At 42.6% G+C, this 19,938-nt stretch overlaps 1 pseudogene; it reads left to right on the top strand.

Moving 5' to 3' along the window:
- Positions 1 to 1,361: 1,361 nt before the first annotated feature.
- LOC112428222 (SH3 domain-binding glutamic acid-rich-like protein 3) lies at positions 1,362 to 18,077 on the top strand (annotated as a pseudogene).
- The last annotated feature ends 1,861 nt before the right edge of the window (positions 18,078 to 19,938 follow it).

Here is a 19,938-nt window from a genome sequence, read left to right as displayed (position 1 = left end):
AACTGTTGAAACTCGTCCAACCGTATATTTGAGACCTGTCACTTCACTATATAAAATTATACTTCAATAAAAATAAGGAAAATTAAAAAGAAACAAAATCAAAATATTTTTATTATGAAAGTTTTCAAACATACAAAAAAGTAGAACGTATACTGTACTGAGCACTCAGTCACATTTGAGTAATCACTTGCTACCTTCAGTTATTGGTAATAAATTGCTTAAGACATATTTCACAACAGTTCCCTACATGTTTGTGAGCCAAGAATGATTGAATGTTCACTTTCTAATGAAAGGCCTTTCTTCTCCCCTTGACAGGTCTCACGATTTGGTAGTATTTTCTTGCCTTCTCAGAGTTTTCAATGGAATATCAGAATTTGAGTCATTGAGACTTATTGAATAAACTTGGTCATTTTCAAATATCAAGAGGGCGTCATCTTTTAGGGTTTTTCCACTAGTAAACATTGCCTTTTAGAAGAAAATGCCCAGGATTTATTCATTTATTCTAAAATAATCTCAATATTTTTGCTATTTCACCAAGCAAAGAATTACAACGATAGTTTATACTAATACTTCATCATGTTTTAGAAGATAAATAAATAGAGGGAATGAGGCAGATCTGGGTTAGAATACTGTTTTTTACCAATCATATTCTATGTGAATCTGAATAAGTTTCTTTTCTTTTTCTTTCTTTCTTTCTTTTTTTTTTTTTGAGACAGAGTGATTTCACTCTTGTTGCCTAGGCTGGAGTGTAATGGTGCAATCCCAGCTCACTGCAACCTCCACTTCCTGGGTTCAAGTGATTCTCCTGCCTCAGCCTCCCAAGTAGCCGGGATTACAGGCCTGAGCCACCATGGCCGGCTAATTTTGTATTTTTAGTAGAGACGGGGTTTCTCCATGTTGGTCATGCTGCTCTTGAACTCCCAATCTCCGGTGATCCGCCCGCCTCGGCCTCCCAAATTGATGATTTGTTCAGAATTGGTTCTTTCCGGTGGGTTCCTGGTCTCCCTGACTTCAAGAATGAAGCCACGGACCCTCGCGGGCGAGTGTTACAGTTCTCAAAGATGGTGTGTCTGGAATGTGTTCCTTCCGATGTTCAGATGTGTCTGGAGCTTCTTCCTTCTGGTGAGTTCGTGACTTCAGGAGTGAAGCAGCAGACCTTCGCAGTGAGTGTTACAGCTCTTAAAGGTGGTGCCTGTCCAGAGTTGTTCCTTCCTCCTGGTGGGTTCGTGGTCTCGCTGACTTCAGGAGTGAAGCCGCAGACCTTCGCAGTGAGTGTTACAGCTCTTAAAGGTAGTGTGGACCCAAAGAATGAACAGCAGCAAGATTTATTGTAAAGACCAAAAGAATACACCTTCAACGGTATGGAAGGGGATCCCACTGGCTTGCAGCTGCTGGCTCAGGTGGCCGCTTTTATTCCCTTATTTGGCCCCACCCATGTTCTGCCGAATGGTCCATTTTACAGAGTGCTGATTGGTCCATTTTACACAGTGCTGATTGGTCCGTTTTTACAGAGTGCTGATTGGTGCGTTTATAATCCTCTAGCTAGACAGAGAAGTTCTCCAAGTCCCTACCCTACCCAGAAGCCCAGCTGGCTTCACCTGTCACTGGGACTACAGGCGTAAGCAACTGTGCTTGGCCATGAGTAAGTTTCTTAATCTTTCTGACTCTCAGTTTCCACATTGATAGGCATAAGAATACTTGTTTCAAAGTGTCATAGTAAGGATTAAATACTGTCTGTGAAAATGTCTCATGTCTGTAATCCCAGCATTTTGGGAGGCCAAGTCTGGAGGATCCTTTGAGGCCAGGAGTTAGAGAGCAGCCTGGGTAACATAGCATGATCCTGTCTCTACCAAGAAAAAAAAAATCAGCTGGACGTGGTGGTCCACCTGTAGTCCCAGCTGCATGGGAGGCTGAGGCAGGAGGATAACTTGAGCCTAGGAGTTGTAGGATGCAATGAGCTATGATTGCACCACAGCACTCTGGCCTGGGTGACAGAGGGAGACCCTGTCTCAGAAAACAAAAATCAAACAAACAAGAAACAGAAAAAAGAAAATGTCTTGGCATATGCCAGGAACTTTTATATATTACTACCTTCTCTTAACTCCTTAATAGAAGGTAAGAAGGAAGAACATTCTTTCCTCTGTATTTCAGAAGTAGGTACACTCTTTGGGGGAATTTATACAAGTCCAATTTGAACTCTTTTACAGGTGAGGTTGGGAAGGATGGGTCAGGGTAGGTGGGGATGGGTGAGGGGTGAGATATCCTTACCTTTTATCTCCCTAGAACATCATGAATATTTTATAACTACTAATGATGAAAATATTGTTTGTACTCTCTATTTTTCTCTGTGAAAGAGTGTTTGGAAAGTCATTTCTTGTTGTTATGTTTGGTTTCTAGTGCTCCTTGGGAAGCATCGATCTTGGATTTGGCTGCTGTGTGGGAGACCAGTGTTCCTCTTAGCTGATGGTGGAGACTCACGTCAGTGCAGGCTGCAGCGATGACTCTCAAACTGTGAACAATGCTCCCCAGTGTGTGCTTGGGAGGGCCGGCATATGGAGAGCTCGCGGAGAGCCAAATGCGGGCTCTCTGCACTTCCTTCAGTTTTGTTTAAATACAGGATCCGGTTTGCCTTTGTCACCCCCTGCAGCACCACCAGGCCTCATTCACTGTGAAGCTTTGCCAGATCTCTGTAATAAATTACCTGGGAGGCCAAGGCGGGAAAAGAGGAAAGAACAAGGTAAAGCGCTTTGAAATCTGACTTTCTCCCTGGAGTGTTCAGTGTCGCCTATTCAGAAGGAGCAGGGTTGTGCTAAGGTGTGTGCTGGGAGCTTTGTAGGCTAAAGTTTGTAGGAAAAGTTTGGTTCATTTCAGTCATCACTTACAAATGTTTTCTATTAAGTGTTTAAGATTTCCAAACATTAACACACACACACACACACACACACACACACACACACACACACACACACACAGAGACACACACAGGTTCAGAGTATTTTTTAGAAGGCATTGGTCATTTATACAGTTTACATTTCACTAAATCTTTACAACAATTTTGCAAGGTAGATAATACTAGTATCCCTCGTTTTATACCGAGGAAACTAAGGCTCAAAGAAGCTCAGTGTTTATCTGATATCATACAGACAGTAAGGAATAAAACCAAATCCTCAACCCTGGCTTCCTGGCTCCATTTATTTTCCTAGCAGACTGACCATCAAGGCTGAACATCCCTTTCAGTTCTTTTGAGAACAGAACTAGTTGGCTAGATGCGAAGAAAACAAGCTTTGGAGTAGTCTTCCCTCTGCACAGCCTGTGATATTGGGATCTAGTGAGTGACGGTGAGAAGTGGAGATGTGTGAACGAGACCTGAGATGTTGGACCTGAACATCACAGCAACCACTTGCAGATCTAAGATTCAGGGCCAGCCATCAGTGAACTCTCCCGAGTTGGATCGTCTTTCACACATCTCCTTCCTGAGGTTACATCTCTTTTCCAGCCTGGGAGCAACCAATCAAGAGCAGAGAGCAAAGAAAAGCAGATACACAAATCATCTCTAGACTATGTTAAGGGTATCCCCAAAATGGGAAAGAAATTCATGAATGTACACACAAAATATCATAATTTTTTTTTTTTTTTAGATTAAAAACACTGTGTCCCAGAAGTAAGGAGTAGAATGGTGGTTGCCAGGAGCTGAGGAGTTGGGGACACGGAGATGCTGGTCAAAGGTACAAAATTTCAATATGCAGAATGAACAAGTTCTGGAGAGCTAATGTACAGCATGGCGACCATAGGTAATCATGTGGTATTGTGACATTTGCTGGGAGTAGGTTTCAAATGGTCTCACCACAAAAGGGAAAATGGTAACCATGTGAGGTGATGTTTATGCTAATTAGCTTGATTGTGGTAGTCATTTCACAACATGTATGTATATCAAAACATCTCATTGTATACCTAAATATATACAATTTGATTTGTCAGTTATACATCAGTAAAGCTGGAAAATTGTATTCAATTCTGTGTAACAGATTGGGAAATTACATAGCCATATCTGATTATGAATTCAGCAAAGCTTTTAAATATGTTTTTATTTTACTACTCACAAGAGCACCTTGGTGCATTTGAAATTAAATTCTTCAATGTGGAGAAAACAAAACACTGTGTTCCACTGAGCACAAAGCTTGTTCAATATTTTTGTCAGCGCAATGTATTTTTGTTAGCAATGTTGACCACTGAAATGATTTCCTTAGCAGATAATTTTCCAGTAAACCTCCCACATCATTGCGAACTTCCTGTTCCCAGCTGCTCTTCCTCTTCTTAAGCCCCTCATTATAGGCAGTAGGAGAGCTGATAATCAGCAGAAAATTAAGCTGGCAGGGTGTGTGCTTAAAGGTATCAGTTTCCAAGGGAAGGAAGTGTTCATTTTGTTTTGTTTTATTTTGTTGTTATGAAGCATTGCTTTTTACTTGTGTTGTGCCTTTTGAACTTAAGCATTATTTTTTGACAATTAGAGACTTTTGGTTTAGTGCAGTTCTCTGTAACTGGACAGTACTCAATACAAATTGTTGAATTGAATGTTTAACATATGCTTCTCTTTGACCAAATAAGGAATATTTTATGGGCCATTTTTCATTTTAGATGAGCTTATAGGAATAGGTACTCTTTGGAAATTGGGGAAATTAGTTCTTAGGGACTGTAGTCAAAGTTTAAATTCTGGGTCTTTGAGCAATACTTTTAAAACAAGGGCCTTTGACCCTTGATTAAGTACAAAATGAGCACATAGCTAATGTAAACCTCTTAAATCAGTGGTTATCAGGCTTGGCTGCACAGTGGAATAACCTCAAGTGGGATGTGTTGGAGAATTTTTTTAAAATACTGCTTCCGGGGTCTCAGACTCAGAAATCCTTGTGTAATTGGTCTAATCTACAGCCTGCCTTCAGGGTTTTTAAAAGCTTCCCAGGAGATGCTAATGGATAGTCAAAGCTGACAACCATTGTCTTTAATGAATGAACACATTTAATCAGCATGTACTAAGTACTAGGCACTGATGCTAGGCTGTTTCTGTTATCTGTCATCAATGTGGAAATTGGCACTCATAGAAGTTGATTTGTTTACCATCACAGAGCAGAAAACTGTTGAAGATGGAAAGCAAACAGCAACAACAAAACCTAACAGTCCTATGGTCTCCCCACACTCTTTGCCATTTACATCATAGTAGTTAAAAAATATGCTGGTGACTGCAGAAGCCAATGTATCAACCTTTAAAATGAAGAAACAATGAAATGAAAACTAACTTTGTTGAAAATTAGGACAGTGCTTGGGAGGGAATAAAACCTGAGTGCAAAGCCTGTTGGATATATGTCTACTTCTGCCACATTCTATTTTTCAAAACCCAGCAATATCTTCTACCGAAATGGAAATTGTAGACTAATGTTAACAAGGGCCCAATGTCAGCCTTCACTGAATTAGGCACCAGAGATGTGTTTAGCCGCTGAGAAGTGGGACCTGGGTAACCACCACAGAGAAAACAGGGGCTGAGCTGTCCACACAGTGAAACTCACAAGGCACACGATGGCAAAGTCAGTTCATCCAATGGCCCTGTTGTAAACTGGTAGGCTACAGCACTGAGATTGTGTATCAGTTACAGATATCCAAGCTGCTTTGAAATCCAGGGAGCAGCTAATCAGTTAAAAAGCATTGAACTGAGAAAAAACAAAACTTCAACCATACTCAACTGTGACTGTGATGGAGAAGCCCAGTGCCTGCCTGAAGGTGGTTTGTGACATTAATGTGTGTGTGTGCTGTGTAGGTTTGGGCTGTATAATCCCTTATTCACAGCACTATGCTTCAGGTGCCCTGTCCATGCTTCCTTCTTCTCTCTAAATTCTCCTCCCTCAAGGTCTTGCCTCCATCCTCAAACACTGTTGGTCCATCTGCTGATAAACGTATGGAATAAGCAGGCCTTGTAGACATTTTTAGACCTTATCTGGAGCAGTGAGAACTGCCTGTTTCAGAAAAAGATAGAGACAAAGGCAGATGGAGAAAGGGAGGCAGACACAAAGAATGAAAGTGCCAAGTAAAGAAAGCGACAGGCAGGTTCTTGGAGACTGAGGTAGAGAAGCACAGACAGGATGAGACAGAGGAAAAATAAGGCAGAGACAGGGAGAACCCCAGCAAGAGAGAGAATAGAAAGAAACAGAGACAGAAACTCTTGAGAGAGCTAGGCAGACAGTTATGACAGCTTCAGTCAGTCAGTAATGGAGGGAGAGAGGAAGAGAGAGAGGTAGCAAAGGAAGTGAGATAGGAGACAGGGGTAGTCAAAGAGAGACACATTCTGAGCAGAGGCAGACAGGGTGAAAAGGAGGTGGAAGTAAGCAGAGAGCTAATGCCAGGCGGGAGTATGGAAACTTTTATGTGCATGTCTCCTAGAGAAATGAGAAACGGGACTGGTTTGCCAGGAGAGACAGCCTTTCCAGTCAGGACTCTTGAAGTGTATGATTATAGTCATCCTAAATGGAAACGGGATTCCTTCCTCCCCAAGTCCATTCCTGCTCCATCTGGAGGGCAGTCTGCTGAATGTGGTTTTCTATGCCGGCATTCTGGGCCATAGGAGGGCCTCACAGGACTGCAGAATGTTGGAACTGAGATCTGCATGGTAGATGTGTGTTGTTTCTTGGCCAGTCCCTCTTCACTTACCCTGTTTCCAGGAACGGCCTCCAATGTTGGTGGGGGATCCACCCTCCCCCACTTTCCATCCCTGTGGTTTTTGTGGAGTTGACAGTCCCTCCCTACCACCCCGCATTCCAGGGATCGTGTTCAACCCAGGACTGGCATATGATCCAGAGTGTCAGTTTCTCCTGTGGTCAGTGATTGGTTCAGGGATAGGGACATGACTCAAGGGAGGCAAATCACAGCCAATCAGTCTCATTTTGGAGGGTTTGTTTGGGCTTCTGGGTTTGCCTTCAAATCCACATTTGAACCATGGAGACATGTTGGCTGGCACTGGGGCTGCCATCTTGCCGCCATGCATGGTCTGAAATGAAGCCAAACACACGGAACAGCAGAGAGTAAAATAAAGAACAACTTGGTTCATGTGGCCTCTTTGGAACACTGTTCAAGCCGTTTCTAAAGTTAGAACTATCTCTAGATTTTATTTGCAAAAGCCAATAGAGTAACTTTTTGCTTCACAGTTTAAACCAGTTTCAGTTGGATTTTCTGCCACTTGCAACTAAATCCTAATTGATGTAACATCTTAGATACCATGTATCACCACATTTTATAGAAACTGAGTTTAAATAACTCATCTAAGACTATGGCTAGTTAGTGGCAGGATACGAACTAGGTTTTTTCTACTATGTACTCCCTCAAACCCACTCTTTCATTCTCTCCAGTTTATTTTATTTTTAAATTAAGATATAGGGCTCATTTCAAATATATGTTTTTACTCCAGTGACTTCATACATTCTAGAAACGCTAGCTCTAAGCAAAATTGCCACCTGATACGGTTTGGCTGTGTCCCCACCCAAATCTCATCTTGAATTGTGGCTCCCACAATTCCCATGTGTTGTAGGAGAGACCTACATGGGGTGGGTCTTTCCCGTGCTGTTCTCATGATAGTGAATATGTCTCATGAGATCTGATGGTTTTATAAAGGGGAGTTTCCCTGCATAAATTCCTTTCTCTTGTCTGCCACTATGTGAGACGTGCCTTTCACCTTCCTCTATGATTGTGAGGCCTCCCTAGCCACGTGGAACTGTGAGTCCACTACACCTCTTTCTTTTGTAAATTGCCCAGTCTTGGGTATGTCTTTATCAGCAGAGTAAAAATGGACTAATACACCACACTAGGCAATACCTATGTTTGCTCAGCTATTTCCCCTTTCTGTGTGTCCTCTCTCCCTGCCTAAGCCACGGTAAGCAGAATATGACAGATATCATCGATACTTTTATGTGAGCTTCCATACAGAACATTTACCTTTTAAAAAAGAACAATAAAAAGATGCCAAATAAATAAATTTCTAATGCAGGAATTCCAAATATTGTAGTATGTGGTTAGAGGACATGCTTTGGAGTTGCCGAACCTTCTTGGAATTCTTTGAACTGTCAGTTCTGAGCACTAGGTCCAATATTTATTTGTAAGATTATGAGAGAAATTACTGAAGAATCCTGAAATGTGTCTCTCATATAACAAAGTTTAGAGCAGTGGTTTTCAGACTTCAGTGTACATTAGAGTTACTGGAAAGCTTATTAAAACACAGATCAGGCCTGGCGCGGTGGCTCACGCCTGTAATCCCAGCACTTTGGGAGGCCGAGGCGGGTGGATCACTTGAACCCAGAAGTTTGAGACCAGCCTGGGCAACATGGCAAAACCCCATCTCTACTAAAAACACAAAAATTAACCGGGCTACTCGGGAGGCTGAGGCAGAAGAATCACTTGAACCTTCTGCTGCCGTGGAGATTTCTGTGAGCTGAGATTGCATCACTGCATTCCAGCCTGGGCAACACAGTGAGACTCAGTCTCAAAAAAACAAAACAAAACACAGATTGCTGAGCCCCATCCTAGAGTTTCAGATCTGGTGGGTCTGGAATGAGGCCTGAGAATGTGCATTTCCAACAAGCTCCCAAGTGATGCTGATGCTGCAGGTCCGGGCACCACACTTTAAAGATCACTTTTTATATGTAAGAATAAACTGAGAAAGGTCGACCATGTGACGTCAAACCTCAACACTGCTTTGCTACAGTCCCAGAAGTTAAGCCTCACCCAGCAAAGATATGGGCTAGGGCTCCTTGAGACACAGCCTGGGCAATGGAGGGTGGGGGCTGGTGTCTGCAGGTGAACCCACTTGTGAATCACAAGCCAGACTACAGCCAGGAGTCCATGAGTGCTCGGACCGGCTGAGGCTTGGGTGGTGGGAAAACTTTTTGAAATACAAATTTAGGGTTTCCCCCTTTCCCATAATTCCTATTACTCTAGAAGCTGTCCTACCTGTGCTTCTTTCCCCCAACTCTCTCCATTCCAGGCCACAGCTAGAATAGCTCTATTCTCGTTGCATCAGGGAAGGGATGATGTAATACAAGTAAAAGAAGAAGTCTATTCCCTGGCTTTCGTATATCTAAGTATGCAGGCAAGCTGGCTTGTGAGTGTATGGACAGGGCACCACACTCAGAGGGGCTCTGAGCCTGGGGTTTAATGCTCCTTGGTGACAGTCTGGATATTTTTAATGCTTTAATCTTTGATTTTGTATCTTGTAAAATCCAATGGGACAATGGCATGTGCTCCAGGGGCTTGGAGTCTTGACTTTCCTTCAGTCTTGGCTCCCACTTCCTCCAGGAATGGGTTCTCTGCCACTCACTCCCCTGTCTCTGGGTGCCACAGGCCCTACCTGCTTGGTGTGCCTCTCCTTGAGTCCTGCTCTCTGTCTCCTTCCATGCCTGTCTGTGGCCTTTTGGCCCCAGGCTGCTGATGCCACAGCAATTTGGTAGACAATTCTGCAGAGTCTCTTGCCATTTCCAACCCAGGGGCTAAGTGTGTGCAAGCAGGAAGGTTGCAATCCCTTGGTGTTGCCTGCCTGCCCTGGGTTGGTCCTGTGGGTCCATGGGAAGGGGAGACTGATTTTGTAATCCCCAACTTGAAATTTTCATTTTTCACCAGTTTCAAAAATGGCATAGCTGGCCTGAAACAGCCCGAGGAAACGTCTGCATGTTAGAGTGGCAGTGATGTAACAAAGTGTCAGCAATAACTCCACTGAGATTTTTCACTTTTCTAGTATTGCATGGCAACAGAAGACTCATCCTTTCCCCCTCAAAGAAGTAAAGAAATGAGCAGAGAGAGAGCTGGAACTATGGAGCCTTGGGTCAGAGATGACTTAGCCAGACTAAAGTCAAAATAGAAAGAGCGATGTCTTAGGGGATGCCAGCATGGATAGAGAGTGACTCAGACAAGGTGAATCCCACAAGTGTGTACATGGTGTAAATTCCATCTTGACAGATTAAATTCCTGCCATCAGATGAAATGGGGGTTTGAATTAGAAAATAAGTTGCATTACAGAAAAATAAAGAATATTAAATTTCTTAGCCAGGCATGGTGGCTCATGCCTGTAAATCCCGGCACTTTGGGAGGTTGAGACAGGCAGATTGCTTGAGTCCAGGAGTTTGAGACCAGCCTGGGCAGTATGGTGAAACCCTGTCTCTACAAAAAATACAAAAATTAGCTGGGTATGGTGGTGCCTGCTTGTAGTCCCAGCTACTTGGGAGGCTGAGGTGGGAGGATTGCTTCAGCCCAGGAGGTGGAGGCTGCAGTGAGCTGCAGTTACACCACTGCACTCCAGGCTGGGTGACAGAGCGAAACCCTGTCTAAAAAAAAAATTTAATTTCTGCCACGCTTGCCCCCAAAATGGGAAGAGGAGTTTTCATGCGTTAAGAGCATGCAAGAAAAGGAGACCTCTTACAGGCATGAGAGCTAGGAGAGATTGGTCAGACCTGGCAAGAAACCACTGTTCAGGAGACTTAAAAGAGAGCTCTAAAAGTCAGCCACAAAGGCCAAATTACCCCAGGGGTCCAAAAACATAAAGACTGAGGCTGGTCAGAGGAAGCCTACCAAAGAAGCAGTAAGTATGGATGCACAGTTTTCTTATAAGAGAGCTGTGTAAATTGCTCTTTAGAATATTTTGTTGTATTACAGACATATGTTCCTTTTGTACTTATCTGGGAGGAAACTTTCCTTAAAGCCATGTAGATAAATGGTTTGGAAAAAAAAAAATGCTGGTTGCTAAGGGCAATGCCGGGACACAGGGGAAAAATACTTGAAGAAAATTAACAAGAACTGAGTCTCAGAAAGACTGAAAAGAGTGAAGTGACCAAGAAGCCTGATTTTTATTGGAGAAAATTTTGTTTGATTGATTTTTTCTTTTGATCAATATCTTCTAATTTTTTCTTTTTATCGATATCTTCTAATTTTTCTACAACAAACATGCTTTAGTTGTGCAATTTTTACAAGCAGAGAGACCTCTACAGTGCAAGAGGACTCATAGTGCTTGTGGTAAAGAGGCATTTATGATTCTAATCTCCCTTTCTCTGCATTTGAGAGAAGAGAAGGAAAAAAAGGAGGAGAAAAAAAAAAAAAAGACAGAAAAAAACCCATAGTTTCATTTTCTTCCCCATTATCTGAGTCCAGACGTAAATGAAAGAACAAACATCTCCAGTGAGGAACCAGGAAGAAAGCAGAGGCAGGGAGGTCCCAAAGGGGACCAGGTCTTTAGAGGCCCAAATCCTACCCTTAGGAGCCCTCCTCAAGGAGTTACTGCAGACTCAATAACAGCCTACCTGGAGGATGAACCACAGCAGGTTACTGTGCTTTTGGGATTGTACTGGTGGTGACAGGAGATGGATTTTGTGACCAGACTAATTCCATGCCAATAAAAATTCTCATATAACCAAATACGTTCCAGATTGCAGTAAATAATACAAAGCTCAGATAAAACAGAAACCACTGCATTGAAAGTGCAGAAATGGTTCCCTGGAGCTCCCTGGAACTGGATTTGACTAATGGAAGGTTTTAACTTCTCCAATGAGTGCCAAACCAGCCATAAGAGAGAACTCCTGATATGAACGCAATGCATACCTGTGATAGACCAAGACAGAATAAGCCATTCCAAAAGCCGAAGCACCCAGGGAAAACCAAAAGGGAGAAGAGAAATACAGACTCAGAAAAAAAAAATGGCATTTGATGACTCAGAGTAGATAACTGATTTGTTCTTAGGAATCAGGTAGGGTGAAAAGAGGTTCTTCAGAAGGGGGTCAAATCTTGACCCATTCGAGAGTGTACACGCTACTTGGCCAGGTGCCCTTCTGTATTGGGGTGGCCTCTATGCGAAGAGAACTGGATTCTGGCTCTCAGAAGCTCATATTTCCTCTCTGTCAGGGATCTTGTTTAGCTCATGATGGAAATTTTGTCCTCATCAGCATCACTTTTCAAAATTCTACACACTGATACAAAATCAAGAGGGAGGGAAGAGTCCCTTTGGGATGTTTCATATCATGAATCATCAGTCCCTTCCTAACTTTCCTGGGAATTTCATCCACATACAGAGGTCCCATTGACTTCTGTGGTTCCTGTCAAAGCCAAATTCAAGGCTGGAAAAGATGAGCTGGAGTCAATTTCATGTTTTGGACTCATCAGCTAAGTTCTGTTGCAGTCGGGGGTCAGAGCAGCTTAGCTTTAAAGAGGCAGAAATAAAAGAGCTTGCTATTCAAATAGCTGGGGGTTTCTAGCCTGCTGATTGTAAATGGATCCAATGATTTACATGCAGACCATTGAGCAGGGGATGAATGAACAGCAGAGCTCTGCAGTGTCTTTTTAAATATGCAGTTCAGCCTGTTTTGGTGGTAAATGTAAACATGTGCAACTAAAGGAAGTGCTGGTGTCAAAAAGCCTTGTCAATTTTATTTTATTTTAACTCTACAACACACAAGGGAGAAACAGAGTTTAAGAAAGTTCATTCAAACCTGTGCAATCCAAATGCTTTCTAGAGACATAAAACATTGGGGTTTTGAAAGACTTCTCTGACTTAAAGATGCAATAAGAAAAGTTATAGTTTTTTATTCACTTAGGCTAAAGCCTCTCTGTATAATAATGCTCACTCTTCCAGGAAGAGAATGGAGGAAAATTGACCATGGCATAGTTATCATAAATTTGTCCCTTGGAGGCATGTGTTCTATGTTATCTGTAAATAAGTCATAAGACTTTGCTTCATTCACTCATTCATTCATAGATTCACTTTGTTCATTCAAAGAACATCTATTCAGTCCCTTCTCTTTACCAGGCACTGTGCTAGGCACAGGACATACAAAATTAAATAAGATGGATTCAGTTTCATGTAAGATAGAGTAAGTAATATCTCTCCCACCAAATGCAGCTATAAAACCTGGATACATTGAGCAGGTATTTAAATATTATGGGAAGTAAATATTAGCAGGTAGATTGAGGAAAAGACCATAATTTGAAGTACCACTAAACTGATGGTGAGCTTGTGACTTTTTTTCTTCTGGTATTCCCTGGCCTAGATTTAAGGCAGCCTAAAACCTAGACGTGAGCATTGCCAAGAACAGAGAGAGAGCTCCAGGAAAACCTTTTAGTCCTGACATGAGGAGTGCAAAAGGAGTCTCCTAAATTCTCCATTTTCTTTTGTCCTTCTTTTTCTTTTTTCTAATCTCTCACATCACCCAGCCTGTAATGGACGGTAGGCACCTACAACTCAGGGAGAGGAACTTCCTTTCTGATTGGAAGAACTGTGGTTCCCAAAGGGTGGCGCAAATGCCTGTTGTTTTTTTCTCTATCCTCCCACCACTTGGCGCCTGTATTAAAGAGTCTGACTCTATATTTGATGTTTGACTGCTGACAGCTTTCAAACCTCACCACTCCCCCTTCCCCTTTGGCCCCACATCTGGGCAGGCTGATGTAAGAGCTCAGCTACTCCCTTGGCACTGGATAGAAGTTCAAACTATGTAAGAAACTCTCACATGCAGAAACTCTCACCCAGCCTCGCCCGCTAGCCATCATAAAAACAAGCCTGTACTCTTTGTTGGCTCTCTCAAGCCATTTTCAGATCAACCTGGGGACTCTTTCTGCTTTCCTCAGAAAGCTTCATTATGTGTGTGATAAACCTCTTCTTACTCTCTTGTTGCATGTGTGGCATCATTGATCTCAATATCCAAACTAAATTTTGTTTTGGGGAGGAGCCCATTTCATTTTGGTTGAGTGACCACAACAACCCTAGACACAGGCCCAGTTATGGGAAATGCAGAGCAGATTAGGCTCAAAGAGGGATACTTTAGGGAACCAGAATGTACCAGGGAGATCTCAGAGAGGAGAGAGCTGGGAAAGCAACCCCAAAAAGTTGTTTTACAACTTGAGAGTGGGTGCAGTGGCTCACACCTGTATTCTGAGCATTTCAAGAGGCTGAGCAGGGAGGATCCCTTGAGTCTAGGAGCTCGATACTAGCCTGGACAACATAGTGAGACTCTGTGCCTACAAAAAAAATTAAAATTAGCTGGGCATGGTGGCTTACATTTGTAGTCCCAGCTACTTGAGAGGCTGAGGTGGGAGGACTGCCTGAGTCCGGGAGTTCCAGGTTGCAGTGAGCTATGATCATGACATTGCACTCCAGCTTAGGTGAGACAGCAAGACCCTGTCCCAGAAAAAAAAAAGGCAAAAAAAGAAGGAGAGAAAAGAAAAGAAAAGAAAAAGAAAAAGAAAGAAAGAGAGAAAGAAAGAAAGAAAGAAAGAAAGAAAGAAAGAAAGAAAGAAAGAAAGAAAGAAAGAAAGAAAGAAAGAAAGAAAAGAAAGAGAGAAAGAACAAACTTGGGCTTATTCCCAAATGGTGCATGCATAGATCTGACCATAAAAAGCATATCTTTAGATGAGAACTGAACTATGGGAGAGACGTGGGTAACCACGTGCCAGACTGGCCACTAGGTGGCATATACATCAGCGGGATCTGCCTTGCACTGCAAAACCTTTGCAAACAGAACTGACATTGAAGCTGCAACCCACAGAAGGCTGGTCAGAACTTGGAGCTTGAAATCAGCTGGTTTGACTGATGGCTAACACAAAAATGTCAACATTCCATCTGATTAAAATAACACCAAGAGTCTCATAAGATAATATTCAAAATGTCCAGGATATGATCCGAAGTTATTCAGCATACAAAGAACCAAGAAAATATCAATTAACATGTGTTAAAATTCACAAAATTCACAAATTGTACACCAAAGAAAGTCAGTTTTACTGTATATTAATTTAAAAATAATGCCATTTGCTTGCAGGAAGTACACAATCTAGTTAGGGAGATAGAATCATAAATGAATAACGATATGATGTTTAGAACCTTATGATGATTTAAAACAAAAACATGGATAGGATAATGCAGGAGCACAGAGGGATACCTAGCCCAGTCTGGGGTGTGGGGATCAGGAGGTTGAGATCAGTTTTCAGGAGGAACAGATGCTTTAGTTGATTCTGAAAGAACAAGTAGAAGAAGTTAGGTAAAGTAGAAGGTATTCACACCTAAATGAGGGGAAAAGTAGGGGTGGGAAATACAAACGGTTCTATTTTATTGGGATCCTAGCTGACAGGCAGGGAGTGACAGAAAAGATGGAGGACGCCCCAGGACCAGGTCATGGAAGGCTTCAAATACCGTCTTATACCACATTTAACCCTATTAGAAATCCTACTGGGAATAAGTTCTTAGTTTTGTCAACATTAACATGATGGTCACGACACAATCATGGCACCCCTGTGGGCCTTGATCTCTCGTGGCAGAAACTATTGGTAAGCACCAGCATCTGTTTGGTCTTCTCTGTTTTGCAGCTTCCCTTGCAATGAGGCTGGCTGTGTGATCAATCCTGCCTATGGATGTGAGGGAAAGTGCTGCATGCCATGCTCTGGGTTTGGATGATAAGTATCCAGGGTGCCTTTCCAGAAGTTTGTTGCCCTTTCACATTGACCTTAGAGGCCATGTGTTGAAGGGCCATGAGACAAGATGGAAGGAACCTGGATCACTGAGTCATCACTTCACTGACCAGGAACTATGGTCAGTGGTTTGCACAAGTGTGCAATAAACTATCCTCCTGTTAAGCCACTGAGATTCCATACTTTGTTTTTTTAACACATTATAGCCCAGCTTATTTGACTAATAGTTTCTCCATCTCTTTTTCAAGAGCATGGATAGCCTTCCTCCAAAGTCTTTTCCAGCTCCGTAAATCCAACTTATTCTAAGGAGGCCCTCCTCCAGTCAGCTGGCTCCTTCCTGGTGCTTTGCTCAGGCTTCTTGGGATCTGTCCTGCCTGTGTTCTTCCTCTCCAGGATAGTTCTATATCTTACCTTGGAGAAGGATCATGACACCAGAGGCACTCAGGATTGGATAGGCTCTCAAAGCTCACCTAGTCTACCTTAGTTTCTAGTTCCCGAGTCACCTCTATAACATCCCTGCCAAGTGGTGGTCCAGGGTCTGGTTATTGAAAACCTCCAGTACTCAGAAACTCATTGCTTTGACCATACAAAAGTTCTTTCTCTCTCTACATTCTAAAAAGCACATTACACTGCCCATAATGACTAATCACCGTGGACTGCGCCTAAGTTCTCCTTATTTTACTTTTTAAACGAATAAATAGTGACTCCATTTAAATGAATGAGCAGTAATTGCATTTGACATATCTGAGCCTATTCCTGACCTCTTCCCATTATGGTGAGATTGTTTCTTTTTGTTTGTTTGTTTACACAATGGCTGTTTCTTTGATGAATTTGTGTGGCCTGTGGATGAATTCAGAAATTATCCTTTTTTTTTTTTTCGAGATAGAGTCTCACTCTGTCCCCCAGGCTGGAGTGCAGTGGCAGGATCTTGGCTCACTACAAGCTCCGCCTCCCGGGTTCACGCCATTCTCCTGCTTCAGCCTCCTGAGTAGCTGGGACTACAGGCACCTACCACCACGCCTGGCTAATTTTTTGTATTTTTTAAATAGAGACGGGGTTTCACCGTGTTAGCCAGAATGGTCTCAATCTCCTGACCTCATGATCCGCCCACCTCAGCCTCCCAAAGTGTTGAGATTACAGGCGTGAGCCACTGCGCCCGGCCAGAAATTATCCTTATGTCCATCAACTCCATGTGCCCACTAGCAGAGAGCTCTTTCTTTGAGAATATCTTGTCTGTAATGTCAAGGACAAAGTCCGATAATAAGTCATAGCTGTCCTGCAGTTCAAATCTTTGGAATCTTTAAGTCTCTGTATGTCCACGGGAAATCTCTAAAACCACAAACATTTTTAAAAAGTCAATACAATGGAAGAAGAAAACAATAATGAATATCCTTATCTGGATGGAAAGTTTTAACATGAAAGCTTTTTGTAGTGAGGGACTCTCTGCTATACAGGCTATTCAGTTCATAATGCTGGATAATCAAACACAAAAGTACAAAAGGAAAAATTGACCTGGCGCATCAAAATTTCAAACTTATACCTTGCAAAAGGCTGCTGACAGCATGAAAATACAGACTGGAAGAAAACATTTGCAAACCACATGTGACAAAGGACTAGTGTTTAGAATATATAAAGAACTCCCAAAACTAAACAGTAAGAGAAAAAAATCCAGTTAGAAAATGGGCAAAAGACATTAATATAGTTTGGATATTTTCTCCCACACGAATCCCCTGTTGAAATGTAATTCCCAATGCTGGAAGTGGGGTCTGGTAGGAGGCGTTTGGATCATGGGGGCACATCCCTCATGGCTTGGTGCCATCTTCATGACAGTGAGTTCCCACGAGATCTGGTCATTTGAAAGGTGTGTGGCACCTCCCCTACCTTGCTCCTGCTTTTGCCAGTGAAGCGGCTGCTCCTACTTTGCCTTCCACCATGATTGTAAGCTTCCTGAGGCTTCCCTAGAAGCTGATGCCGGAGCTATGCTTCCTGTACAGTCTGTAGAACTGTGAGCCAATTAAACCTCTTTTCTTTATAAATTACCCAGTCTCAGGTATTTCTTTAAAGCAATGCAAGAATGGCCTAATGCAGTCATAAAGAGACATTTCACTGAATAGTGGCAAATAAGCCCACGAAAATCTCATCGTTAGCCATTAGAGAAATGCAAATTAAAACCACGATGAAGTCTTCTTATAGTGCAGCTGCCATTACTGCTGCCCTCTGCCCTCTGGCCCATCAATCTACCTGCAGACGAGCAGCCTGCACCTCTACAGCACATCGGTCACTGGCTCCCATAAAATGAAGTCCCAGCAGAGTGAGGTGACCTGAATCCTGGATAGGAAGTGTATCCAATACCAGCTAGTGGACATCTCCCAGGACAATGCCGTGAGGGATGAGATGCAAGTCTTGGTGGGCAACCCCCAGGTTGCCCCATCCCACATTGTCAATGGGGACCACTACTGTGGGGACTTTGAGCTCTTCGTGGAGGCTGTGGAACAAAACATGCTGCAGGAGTTCCTGAAACTGGCCTGAGTCAAGCTGGCCCACAGTTCCCCTGCTGGACTCCATTACTACACTCTACTTACAGCTCTCACCTGGCCATGAAGGACCTTGTGACCAACTCCCTGTCATTCCTAACTTGACCTTAGAGTCCCTCTCCACAACGCAAACCACTTCTCCTCCCGCTTTCTAAATGTAGTCTCCTCTTCTCCATTCAAAGGCAACATTCCTTACCCACTAGTCTCAGAAATTGTCTCAGGCAACAGCCCCAAATGCTGGCTGTCCCCAGCCAAGCGTGGGGCTGCCATCCTGTCTGGCACTGGCTGATGGGCACCCCTATTGGTTCCATCAGCCAGAACTTTGCCAAAGGCCCCGCAATGCCTCTCCCAGGAGGACCCTAAGGATAATTAAATGTCCTGTTCCACTGGAAAACACACATACACACACACACAAACACACAAAACAAAAGAGAAAACCATGATGCAATATCACTACACACCTAGCAGAAGGGCTAAAGTACAAAATAGTGACACCACCAAATGCTGACAAGAATGTGGAGGAACTGGATCACTCATTCATTGCTGGTAGGGATATAAAATGGTACAGCTGCTCTGGAAAACAGTTTGGCAGTGTCTTAAAAAACTAAACATGTACTTGTTACATAATTCCACTCAGAGACATTTATCTCAGGGAAATAAAAATGTATCTTCACAAAAGCTATCTGTACACAAATGTTTATAGCAGGTTTATTCTTAACAGCCCAAATCTGGAAACAATTCAGATGGTTAAACAAACTGTGGCATATCCACACAGTGGAATACTGCTTAGCAATAAAAAGGAATGAACTATTGATACATGCAATGACCTGGATGAATCTCCAGAAAATTATGCTGAGTGAACAAAGTTAATCCCTAAAGGTTGCTCATAGTATGATTATATTTATATAACATTCTTGAAATGACAAAATTATAAAAATGGAGAACAGATGAGTGCTTACCAGAGGATAAAGAGAAAGTTGCAGTGGGTGGGGAAGTGGGTGTGGTTATAAAAGACCCACAGGAGGAAAGGATCTCTGTGGTGATGAAAATGTTCTGTATCTTGATGGTATCAATGTCAATGTCCTGTTTGTGATATTGTATTAGAATTTTGGAAGATATTAACATTGGGGGAAACACCACTGAGGGAAACTCTTTGTATTATTTCTTATAACTGCATATAATTCTGCAACTATCTCAATATAAAAAAATTAATTTTAAAAACACTCCCCAGCCAGGCACGGTGGCCCATGCCTGTAATCCCAACACTCTGGGAGGCTGAGGAGGGTGGATCATCTGACATCAGCAGTTTGAGACCAGCTGGACAACATAGTGAAACCCCATTTCTACTAAAAATACAAAAATCAGCTGGGTGTGTGACAGGTGCCTATAATCCCAGCTACTCGAGAGGCTGAGTCAGGAGTACCACTTGAACCCAGGAGAAGGAGGTTGCAGCGAGCCAAGATTTCATCATTGCATTCCAGCCTAGGCGACAAGAGCAAAACTGTCTCAAAACAACAACAACAAAACAAAACAAAAAAACCCCCCACTTTTCACACCTAGGTTGCAGCCCATACCAATTAAATTACAATGTTGGGAGAAGAAGTTAGACATCAGTATTTTAAAAACATGTCCAGGTGATCCCATAGGCAGCAAATTTGGGAACCACTGAATTAGGCATCTCAGAAGCCTCTGAGATGTTTAAGAAGAGAAAGAAACAAAAGTTTTCCTAAAGTTCTCTTTATAGAGATATCTTTGTAAAAAGGAACAACATAGACACATCCTATTACATTTTGGCCATAGCCTCAGTCAGTATGAGGGAGAAGCCTTGGACATTTCTTATTCATCTGACTTCACTAATTAAAAACTTAAGCCTAAAAGTCAACATTACTAACTACTTTGCTACTGGAATAATTTACCAAAAATGTTTTGTTTATTTATT

The sequence above is a fragment of the Macaca nemestrina genome, chromosome 5, assembly GCF_043159975.1.
Source record: "Macaca nemestrina isolate mMacNem1 chromosome 5, mMacNem.hap1, whole genome shotgun sequence".
NCBI lineage: Eukaryota > Metazoa > Chordata > Mammalia > Primates > Cercopithecidae > Macaca > Macaca nemestrina.
This window is presented reverse-complemented; position numbering and strand designations above follow the sequence as displayed.